The sequence below is a fragment of the Mustela putorius genome, unplaced genomic scaffold (genome assembly GCF_011764305.1).
Source record: "Mustela putorius furo isolate JIRA1106 unplaced genomic scaffold, ASM1176430v1.1 tig00000224_pilon_pilon_pilon, whole genome shotgun sequence".
NCBI lineage: Eukaryota > Metazoa > Chordata > Mammalia > Carnivora > Mustelidae > Mustela > Mustela putorius.
The window spans coordinates 15,987,821-15,995,632 of NW_025421321.1; the positions used below are offsets into that span (position 1 = coordinate 15,987,821).

A 7,812-nucleotide genomic window follows, 5' to 3' on the forward strand; every position below is an offset into this window, starting at 1 on the left:
ATACAAAAGTATAAATAGTTGACTTTTAAACAACATAGGCTTGAACTACATGGGTCCACTTAGACGTGAATTTTTTCTGTAAATACAGTACAGCACTATAGATTTTCTCTTGTGATTTTCTTTTTTTTTTTAGATTTTTTAAATTTATTTATTTGACAGACAGAGATCACAAGTAGGCAGAGAGGCAGGCAGAGAGAGAGGAGGAAGCAGGCTCCCTGCCGAGCAGAGAGCCCTATGTGGGGCTCGATCCCAGGACCCTGAGATCATGACCCGAGCCCAAGGCAGAGGCTTTAACCCACTGAGCCACCCAGACACCCCTCTCTTGTGATTTTCTTAACATTTTCTTTTTTCCAGCTTACTTCCTTGTAAGAAAACAGTAGATGATACACATAACATACAAAATATATATTAATCGATGGTCTACGTTCATGGTAAGGCTTCCAGTAAACAAAAGGCTGTGAGTAATTAAATTTTTAGGGAGTCAAAAGTTATATACGCAGATTTTCAACTGTGCAAGGAGTTGATGACTGAACCCTTATGTTGCTTAAGGGTCAACTTGTATATGTGTGTCTATGTGTCTGTGTGTGTCTATGTGTGTGTGTGTGTAACTACGCAGATACTGAACATCTCTCACACCCTGGAGGGATCTCTCATACCTTTTTCAGTCAATAACCCCCAAAGGTAACAAGACCCTGCCTGTAACACCATCAACTGTTTTGCCTGTTTTTGAACCTTATATGCATGGAAGCGTATATCTGGTGCTCTTTTGTATCTGATTATAATTTGCTCAACATCACAAAAGTGAGATTCATCCACATTGCTGCATGTTGTAACTCTTTGCTCATTTCCATTACTGTAGAGAATCCCATCATATGAATGCCTCACAACTTATTTATCCACTCTCCTGATGGACATGTGGATTGTTTCTTATTTCAGGCTATTATGAATAAAGTTGCTATGAATATTCTTGTGCATGTCTTTTGAAGGATATAAATACTCATTTCAGTTGACTGTCTACCAGGATACACAAAATTTTGAAGTTACCATACTACAAAAGCCATTTAGATCTGTCAAGTTCTCCCTGCCAAGTATGTATAGCATATTTAAAAAAAATATTTTTATTTATTTGACAGACAGATCACAAGTAGGCAGAGGCAGGCAGAGGGAGAGGAAGGGAAGCAGGCTCCCTGCTGAGCAGAGAGCTTGATGTGGGCTCGATCCCAGTACCCTGGGATCATCACCTGAGTTTAAGGCAGAGGCTTTAACCCACTGAACCACTCAGGCGCCCCTGTATAGCATATTTTAATTGCTCCCCCATCCATAATTCTTATAAGAAAAAAGTGAAGACCTTTTCTACTTCTTTGAAATAATTTCATACCCCAAATTGCAAAAACCACACAAAAAAATGTCCATATACTCTGCATCAAAATTCCCCTATGTCAACATTTCACTATATTTGGTTTATCATTAATTATCGCGCGCGAGTGTGTGTGTAGGTGTATGGTCTTGACAATTTTTTTAAAGATTTTTTTTAAGGTTTTATTTATTTGACAGATCGAGATCACAAGTAGGCAGAGAGGCAAGCAGAGAGAGAGGGGGAAGCAGGCTCCCCGCTGAGCAGAGAGACTGACCCTGAGATTATGACCTGAGTGGAAGGCAGAGGCTTAACCCACTGAGCCACCCAGGGGCCCCTGGTCTTGACACTTTTGAAGAGTATTGGCCAGTTACTTTGTAGACTCTATAAATTTGGGTTTGCGTGACATTTCCTCATGATTAGGTTCAGGTTATATGTTTGGAGCAGGAATACACAGATGTGAGATGTGCTTTTCTCAGTACATCGTATCAGAAGGCACACTGCCGTGATTTGTCCCATTACTGCTGCTGTTAATTTTAATCACTAGGTTAAGGCAGGCTCTGCCAGGTTTCTCCACTGTAATACCACTATTTTTCCCTTTGTTATTAATCAGTGTCTTAAGGGAAATGCTTTGAGATTATGTAAATATCCTGTCTCTCGTCCTACTTTCATTTCCTAGTTTTACCATCCATTGATGATTCTTTTTAAAATGTTTAATTCCAGGATAGTTAACATACAGTGTTATTCCAGTCATGATTCTTGCCTGAAATAATTTTTATGGAAGTAGATAAAAACTAGTTTTGGCTCTTAATACCTTCAAGTTTTTCAAAAAATCTTACAGCGATAATCAGGGTTTGTCACAAATCCAACTGAAATCCAGAAGCTCACCAGACATTTATCCATAAAAATACCCCCAAAGTCACCTTAAGAGATTAACCCCCCCCCCAAAAAAAAAGCAAACTGGTGATGGCAGTGGCAGCATTTTCTAGCAAAGTGCAGCCACCCCCTGGGAGCCTAAGAGTCAGCCAAAGAATACAGAAAAGGAACTCTACTCAAAGTCCTCACTTCTGTACAAACCACCCCGAGACCATCTTGGTGCAGGCTGAGAAAAGATGTTTTGCATGTTCAAAGCATCTCATTCTAGAAGGAGCACCTTGGTCCGCCAGGGTGGGAATGGGGAACCAGGGTCAAGTCCTGCAGATCCTGAGGGCCCCTGGAGTTCAGCCTGTGTCTTCCCTGGAGATGAAGCAGAAGGTGAACTTTGCCCTTTTGTTTCCAGGAGAGTCTCATTCACCTTCCTAGCTTTCCTGAGGCTGGGAGCATGTCAGATTATCCAGAATGATCATTGATGAGCACTTTGACTCAAGCACCAAGAAGAACCTGCTTCAACTTGTGCAGTGCAGTTTTACTCAGTAAGATGCAACTTAGATGCAACAATGCATCAAGCATTGTGCTGAGTCCAGGAAACCCAAGGGTGGGTAAGACATGGCCTCTGTCCTTGAGGGGCTTATAGCAATGGGAAGTTTCTGCCAGCAGTAGACCCAAGGTCACCAAGACTCCAATGGATGGTGGGGCATGGATCCACAGTCCCAAGAGGTGTATTCAGACTGGTTGGTCATGAGCAGTCTGAAGGGTGAGGGCTGCCTGCCCAGTGGGCAGCTAAGCTTGGCTGCTACAAAGCACATTTCTCTCAATCTACCAGTGGTTATATGCTGGTCCAATATTACCAGGAAAGGAGAGCGATCCACCAGCTGTTTCTTTTCTCTCTGACCCATAAAGTAATACAGCTTTCAGACCTGTTCCTGTTGTTCCAGCTTTTATCAACCCCTTCCTTTGTGTCCCTTAAACACATTAGCATATAAAAGGTCATCTTTTCTGCCTGAGTCTCCAACTCTGAATCCTGCAATTGCTGGACCAAGGCCACAGCAGGCTATAATACTTCTGGGATGCCAGAATTTTAAGAGCATCATGCCTTTCTTCTTCTTCTTTTTTTTTTTCCACAAAGATTTTATTTTTAAGTCATCTCTATACCCAACATAGGGCTTGAACTTACAACCCTGAGATCAAGAGTTGCATCCTTTAACGACTGAGCCAGCCAGGTGCCCCAAGCACCATGACTTTCTATGCCACCAAGAAAGACAAAAAGCTGCCAAGTGAACAGTGACGCAAAGGACGACACAGCCCAACTTCAGAACTATTGACTTGTGAACAAAGATGCACGCAGGAATTAGTTAGAAATGATCATTCTGGATAATCTGACATGCTCCAAGACAGGAACACAGGAGGAGATAAAAAGACATCCCATTCAAATGGGGAAACACACTCAATATCTGAACTTGACTTCTCCTTCTGTCCTTTCCCTCCCAAACCCCAACACCAACCAGCCACGGCCTATTCCTCCTCCATCACACCCATATTCTTTCCAGGCTAAGGAGTGAAGCCATCTGGTTTCACCATGCTCCCTCCTCTCCCATCCAGCCCAGGGACTGTGGGTCCAACTGCCCACCTCATCCCACTGCAGGGTGAGTACCTCCTGAAATCCTGCAAACCCAGGCCCAAAGCCTGGACCATTCAGCCTCCCTCCACAACCCTCCCACTCTCCATCACTGGCCCACAGTGTGATTTCAACATGTTGCCCCACATTTTGTTCTTTTGCTTTCCTCCCTACAAGAAAAATAATTTGTCTTAAACTGTAGCCATAAGGTCAGATCATTATGGAATCCAAAATGTTTGGAGTCTTGATGTAAAAAAAGGATCCAAGATTCACTGAGACTATGACAACAGTCCTGTTTTTATGAGTATTGCCTTTTTCAAGATGCCTGACTCCTAAGACATTGCTTTATGTCTGTCCTTTTAAACAAATATTTAATAGCTTAGGAATGTTAGGGAGAGCAGCAGCTCTGGTTAGCAAGGCCTCAGCATGCAATCTGAAAGATGAAATGAGGTAAGTTTTATCCACAAATAAAGTCAAACAGTCTCCAGTATTATAAACTGCACATCCATCAACCTGGGCATGGGCTGGGAACAGAGAGCTTTTCTGGAAAGAAAATAGCAGCTACTCTTTGCGTCCTAAGGAAACACTGGAAACACACACACACACACACAGAAAACCACCAAATCAACCCAAACATAAACCAATTCTCAAGTTAGTCTGAAGGAAATTCCGTCCCAACAAAGCAAATTATGCCTTGAAGACTGTGCCACCCCAGAGAGGAGGGCCAGCCCTGGGTCCAGCAAGGCGTCCGGGTCAGAATAACACACAAGAACACGTGCTGAGCCGAGAAAGCCGTGAGAGCTCAAACAAGCAGGCGGGCGGCTGGGCCGCTTCTGACCACGGCGGGCTTGGGACAGCCGGCAGTCCCAGCTGGGCTGGGCGGGCAGGGCTGGGAAAGGGGGGCCCGGAAGGGTGTGGAAGCCCGGGCCCAGACCTGGAAGAGGGGGCCGGCTCGGCGGGGAAAGGAAGCCGGGGTAGGCTTCCTGGACGGTGGGGCTGGAAGGACAGAGGACCGCGCTGGGGAGAGGAGCGGCTTCCTACCTCCAGAGCCGCCCGAGGCCTCCCCGCGCCTGCAACGTGGCACCCGCGGGTTGCTCCTGGTCAGGCAACAGCCGTCCAGCATCCGGGAGCGCGCGCCGACAGCGCCCCCAGCGGGCCCATCCCCCCAGCCTCCGCCACGTGCGTCGCCACGTGCGTCGCCACGTGCGTCGCCACGTGCGTCGCCACGTGCGTCGCCACGTGCGTCGCCACGTGCGTCGCCACGTGCGTCGCCACGTGCGTCGCCACGTGCGTCGCCACGTGCGTCGCCACGTGCGTCGCCACGTGCGTCGCCACGTGCGTCGCCACGTGCGTCGCCACGTGCGTGCCAAGCCGGGCCGGAAGCCTCCGGGTGGGCGGCCCTCCCTACATAGAGGCGTCTCTGAGCTTTTGATCTCCGCCATCTGGGGCTTCCGGGCAGAAGAGGACAGTGGGGCCCAGAGGGACAGGGCTACTTGGCAAGGACACTGGCAGAAGGGGCTACGCCAACATTTGAACCCCGGCCCACTGCGGCCTCTCCACCATCAGACCACTTGAGGGTCTTTCCCAAGTAAAGACACCCACCGTGGTGTGTGTTGAGAGCGCTCGGCTCATAGCCTCCATCCGTGATTATAATTCACCACGTTTTGCTTTGAGAACAGATATGTGTGTCCTGAGCACGTGTATCTGAGTGTGTGTGAGTGTGCACGCGCTTTGGAGGATGTCGGCCCCGGCAGAATCATACTCCAGGATCCCTGGTTGAGCCCCGACACCGGGCCTGGCCCCCGAGCTAGGCCATTTACACACATTCATTCTCAGCCCGTCCTGTCATCAATTAAGACCCATACCCTATTCTTCTGGGGCACTGATTTTTAATTAGGCATCATGAATAGCTAATTAATCGTCCTCCTGTGTGGTTTAACAGGCAGGAGGTGGGTAGAGCTGAGCTGAGCTGGCTGGTGCTACCCCAGGCACTTTGGCTCACCCATACCCAGAGGAAGCCCCTCTGCTGGGGCCAGGAGCAAGAGAAGGCAGAGGCCTTGGTATGTTGGAAGACCTTCCTAGCAACACTGCTACTTGACGTTACTTCCTTGGATCATCTCCTCTAGGAGTTTGGGCCCATTTATTCTGATTTCCATTTGTTAAAAGGGATATTGAAGAGGTTAAAATGATTCCGTCTGAACTCCTTCCTGTTCTTTGGAGAATGCTTGGTATTAATTTTTTAATTTTTAATTTTTTTTTACTCCTGCTATTTTAAATGTTTTAAACATACATAGGTAGATTCATTTGAATGAGCATCATTTGAAAGTTTAATATGAACTAGTGAGTCAGCCCCAGGCAAAGTTGAAAATACTAACCTATACAAGAATAATCCTTTTTCTTTTGTCTCTTCTCTTCTCTCTCTCTCTCTCTCTCTTTTTAAGATTTTATTTATTTAGTTGAGAGAGAGAAAGGGGGATGGAGGGAGAGGGGAGAGCATAGAGGGAGAATGAGAGGATGAACAGACTCCCTAATGAGCAGAGAGCCTGACGTGGGCCTAGTTCCCAAGACTCTGAGATCCCAGGACCCTGAGATCACGACTTTGAGCTGAAGGCAGGTGCTTAACCGAATGAGCTACCCAGGTACCCACAGAAGAATAATCCTTTTTCAGGATACAAATGCTTCCACCAACATTAGCTCATTTCATCTTCACTGTGGGCTGGAAGGCACTTTGACTACTCTCATTTTCCAGGGGGAAGAAATTGAGGCTTGGAGGCCACCTCCCTGGCCCAGGGCCATACACTGGGGTATGAGAACCCACATTTAAGCCCAGGGCTCTCATTGCTACTGGCCTGTCTTTCCCCACATCTCCCAGGGTTTTGCTCTCGTTTTTAGTAAAAAAAAAAAAAAAAAAAAAAAAAAAATCTGTGTTCCCAAGAGTCTTTTGAGTAGTGATCCTAGAGCTGGGATTGACTCAGGGGAGATGGGTTTTAAGTCAGTTGGTCTTGCTCTTTCCCAGGTCCACATGGGAGTAGCTGTTTATTCTTCCATTGGCCAGCCTGGAATGACAATTTCTTTCTTTTAAAAAATTTTTTAAATTTATTTTTATTTATTTTATTTATTTTAAGTTTTTTTTGTTGTTGTTTATTTGACAGAGATCACAAGTAGGCAGAGAAGCAGAGAGAGAGAGAGACAGACAGAGAGAGGAGGAAGCAGGCTTTCTGCTGAGCAGAGAGCCCGATGCGGGGCTTGATCCCAGGACCCTGGGATCATGACCCGAGCTGAAGGCAGAGGCTTTAACCCACTGAGCCACCCAGGCGCCCCCCCCCTTTTTTAAAGATTTTATGTATTTATTTGACAGAGAGAGATTACAAATAGGCAGAGAGGCAGGCAGAGAGAAGGGGAAGCAGGCTCCCTGCTGAGCAGAGAGCCCGATGTGGGGCTGGATCCCAGGACCTGAGATCATGACCTGAGCCGAAGGCAGAGGATTAACCCACCGAGCCACCCAGGCGCCCCTGGAGTGACACTTTCAATTATTTTATTCATTTATAGCTTCTCCTTCATGTAATTGTCTTTTATTGATCATCTAGCAGGTGCTACATACACTATCTACATTGTAATTCAATCTTTTTAATGACACTACAAACAGGAAATTGGAGGGTCAGAGAAATTCCCCAAGTTATAGAGTTGCTAGGTGCAAGACCATCTGAATCCATGTTTCTGACTCCACAGTGTATACCTTTTACTCTATCCTCCACTGTCTGATTTCAAAAGAGGTACTGGAGAAAAGATAATTAAAAAAAAATCAAAACCATGAAGAGGAGAAAGAGCCACATTTTGGCCAGATGGGCTAATGTGATTATGTGAATGAGTATTAAGCCTATCTCTGAGCTTCTTGGGGGCAAGAGATAAAAATGTGTGTTGGGGGGATGCACACAAGGGGCTACATGCTTCTCTATATAATACA

At 46.3% G+C, this 7,812-nt stretch overlaps 1 protein-coding gene across 4 annotated transcripts in view; it reads right to left on the reverse strand.

Annotated features, from left to right (window-relative positions):
- FAM178B (family with sequence similarity 178 member B) overlaps window positions 1–5,021 on the reverse strand; it is a 110,659-nt gene extending 105,638 nt beyond the window's left edge. For 3 of the 4 annotated variants that reach the window (XM_045077765.1, XM_004752921.3, XM_045077764.1), the window contains exon 1: window positions 4,890–5,020. The gene's annotated coding sequence lies outside the window, so the exon portion shown is untranslated. Of the gene's footprint in view, window positions 1–4,889 lie in introns of all 4 variants that reach the window. The other variant, XM_013056318.2, reaches the window with a different exon arrangement.
- Window positions 5,022–7,812: the final 2,791 nt, after the last annotated feature.